Here is a 4,034-nt window from a genome sequence, read left to right on the forward strand (position 1 = left end):
CAACCCGCCTGCCGTCGGGTGCCCAGTGACTGGAAGGGGGATTTCAAGACAGGATATATTCCAGGCTACTGACGTTTAAACGTATTATTTCCAAAGAGTACAACAGTTGACAGAAGACTTGGTCTAGGCTCCACGGGTCCTCTGGAAGTTTCTCTTTGGTTTCTTTTTCCAAGGGAATTGATATTTGCACAAGTGCAGTTTAGTGCAATAAAACAGATGTTCACCACCAAAGCACATAATGGATCCACATAGGTCAGAGCTGGTGTGTTACTAATGCCACCACCATGATGTCACTGTGATTTCCATCACAGTTGGCTCTGCCCTGCCTAAATTGCTCAGGATGCCCCCTGTGACATACCAATGGTCATCATCTAGGTACTTCACAGCCCAGTGGGTTATCTCATTGCCCTGTATTCTTGGGCTATACTGACTCTTTCTTCAGGCACCCTGATAGTATGATTTTGAAAGTGAATGCTTATTTTAAAAATAATTTTAGAGCCATTCTATTAGAGTGGTGGTGTTAGAGAAGACTCTTGAGAGTCCCTTGGACTGCAAGGAGATCCAACCGGTCCATTCTAAAGGAGATCAGTCCTGGGTGTTCTTTGGAAGGAATGACGCTAAAGCTGAAACTCCAGAGTTGAGATCATGAGTGCATGCAGTGAGTCTACTAAAAAAGAGGATGTGCTCTAAGCTCAAATCACCCAAGTGTGTGTTCAGGCTTTGACACTTGCTAGTTTGGGGGATATGGGATGAGTTACCTCACTTCTCTGTGCCTTGGGTTTATCATCTGTAAAATAGATATGATAACAGCATTATCTCACAAGTTATTTATGAGAATTAAATTAAATAGGTCTACTTTGGCTCTTACACAGTAAGAACTCAAATGTCAGTCTGTTAAACCTGAACTAGATTTTGCTATATTCAGCATTTTGTTGCTTGGAAGATTCTGGTTTTTAAATTCCCAGATAAACAATTTCCCATTTGTTCATCATTTTACAGTTGTCTTCAGTACAATTGTATGTATTCTTTCCATTGCCTTGGGTGGTAGATGTCCTCATCCCCATTTTTAGGTGAATAAACTGAGGCTCAGAGTGGTTTAGTGACATACCCTATGTTATACAGCAAGTAGGCCAGAATGCACACCCAGCTCTTCTCTCCCCAAGACCAGGGCTCTACCTACTATATCACTCTTGCCTTTATAATTCTTCTAAATGTGATGAGTACATATATTATGTTATAACTGTCCATCAAGTATCTATGCAGTGCCTGCAGTTTTTCAAGTTTTAGTAACTTCCTAAAACCAGACCTCCAGATTTTAAGGAAATTGAGAGAAATATGTATATTATTAATAATTGAGCCCAATCCCCTCACACTCCCTTTTTGAAATGCTCCCCTACAGAGCTGAAATTGCTTCTTTCTTCTTCTTTCTTCCCTGCAGACTGAGAGCTCTGTGAAACTCAAGACTGACCATGTTGGTTCAATTTTCTTTCTGTAAAAAAGAAATGCAGAGAAGAAACCCTTTTCACTGAAAGGAGTCAGGAAACAAGATGAAATTTCTTTAACTCTCAGTAGCAGGTCCATCCCAGTCTATAGGGAAAGAGATTAAGGATAGATTTAATAATTGGGGGCCAAATACTTCATTGAAGATCTTTCTTTCCTGGTTAGTAATGTAATAATAACTGAACAATTATCAAATGTCAACCATGAGCAGGCACTAAACTAAGCATGTTACATGTGTAAGCTCCATCCACATTCTGCAGCAACCCTGCATACAGGCACTTTAGTTATCCTCATTTTACTGATAAAGAAGCAGTCTGAGTTCCCCCCTTCTCACTACTGCACTTAACTAGTCTTAAAAAAAAAAAAAAAAAAGAAGCAGTCTGAGAAGAACTTGGGTTTACCAGCATCACACAACTAGTAAGTAAAGTAGCAGAAAAGGAACTTGAACCCAGGCCTGTCTAACAGTAAGAGAAGAGGCTCTACCCTCTGCCTGGCTTGCCCCCCAAGAAGGAGCAGGGCATCTGCTGCCAGGCTTGCACAGGGAAGCTGACTCGTGTGGAGCAACAGATTGGGGGAGTGAGTGCACACTCCCTACCACAACCGTCTCCACTCCTTCTCTTTGATTTATTTTCCACCCAAGTGGCCAGGGTTTATACCAGAGTCATCTTCTTTGGCTCCTTCCCTGGTTGTGCCTGGCATTCCTGGCCCTGACTCATGCCCCAAAGCACTCTCTCCCCTAGTTCCTGGCAGCAGGGCTGGGGGGAATATCCAGTATCAGAGATCAGCAAAGCCCTTCATGTGACAGAGGGCTACTCGCCTTCCCAGTGAACAGCACCTATGTCTCCAGAGAGTGGTTTCGATGACATCAGCCCTCCCAGAACTTGTCTTTCCTTCCACAAGTCCCTAGGGCCCAGCTCACAGGGAGCAGCTGCTCCTTGCAGCTCGCCAAATATTTCTACTCAATTCATGCAGTTCTGAGCCTCCCCATTCTCTTCCCATGTCCCTGTTTGTTCCTGCCCATCAGGATCTCCCAGAGCCAGATCTTTTTATGACTGATGGCACAGCCAATTTGTTTATGGGATTTGATTTCCAAATAATCAGCAGCTCCAGTAATTTCAACAATAACTGCACAAGTAGCCCCAGACGATTCACGGCTTCTGGTCTCAAGATTTTTTTTTTTGTTCATTTTTCAAAGGTTGTTTAGAATTCCAAGCTCATTTTCCTGTCATATCTGGTTCTAGTCTGCCATATCTTTGGCAGACTATAAAAACCAACTATCACATACTGAACATCCATAGTGGAAGTCAATGGAAAACTGAACACCTCTACAGGACTTGAGGAAAAGCAAGTACAACAAAGGAGGGAAAGAAGATGAGGATTCTGAGAGGCTAAAGTTCTGAGGAACTTCAGATGCAATAGAAAAAAGAGTTTCCCAGCTCCCAGATGCAGAGGGACAAGAGGAGACCTTGTTGACAAGCAGATTCCAGGGTCCCTCCCCCAGGTCTGATATGGGGCAAGAACTCTCAGGGTCAACAGAGAATTCTTCCAATTCAGGAGGTCCATGGAAAACACTCAGAGAAAGGCTCACTGCAGGACCAAGAACACCTGCTGAGGGAGACTTCACCCTCAAGGGAAGAGGACTCCTGCAGCAAGGAGAGAGGGAAGGGTTTCCTGAGGAAAGTGTTCAGAAAGAACAGTCAGGAAGCAGGAGAGGAGGGAATGTGCTACAGATGAGAACGAGGTCAAGACCCCCCAGAGGCCATATCATGAAGGGATCTAAAAGTTCAGTTCAGTTCAGTCGTGTCTGACTCTTTGTGACCCCATGGGCTGCAGCACTCCAGGCTTCCCTGTCCATTGCCAACTCCCGGAGCTTACTCAAACTCATGTCCATCGAGTTGGTGATGCCATCCAACCTCTGTCATCCCCTTCTCCTTCTGCCTTCAATCTTTCCAAGCATCAGGGTCTTTTCCAGTGAGTCAGTTCTTCCCATCAGGTGGCCAAAGTATTGGAACTTCAACTTCAGCATCAGTCCTTCCAATGAATATTCAGGACTGATTTCCTTTAGGATTGACTGGTTTGATCTTCTTGCAGTCCAAGGAACTCTCAAGAGTCTTCTCCAACACCACAGTTCAAAAGCATCATTCCTCAGCATTCAGCTTGCTTTATCATCCAATTCTCACATCCATACATGACTACTGGAAAAACCATAGCTTTGGCTAGCCGAACTTTTGTTGGCAAGCTAACGTCTCTGCTTTTAAGTTGGTCATAGCTTTTCTTACAAGGAGCAAGCATCTTTTAATTTCATGGCTGTAGTCACCATCTGCAGTGATTTTGGAGCCCCTCAAAATAAAGTCTCTCACTGTTTCCATTGTTTCCCGATCTATTTGTCATGAAGTAATAGGACCAGATGCCATGATCTTAGTTTTCTGAATGTTGAGTTTTAAGCCAGCTTTTTCACTCTCCTCTTTCACTTTCATCAAGAGCCTCTTTAGTGCCTCTTCACTTTCTGCCATAAGGGTGGTGTCAAGATCTGC

This window comes from Bison bison, unplaced genomic scaffold, assembly GCF_000754665.1.
Source record: "Bison bison bison isolate TAMUID 2011002044 unplaced genomic scaffold, Bison_UMD1.0 scf7180017864508, whole genome shotgun sequence".
Lineage (NCBI taxonomy): Eukaryota > Metazoa > Chordata > Mammalia > Artiodactyla > Bovidae > Bison > Bison bison.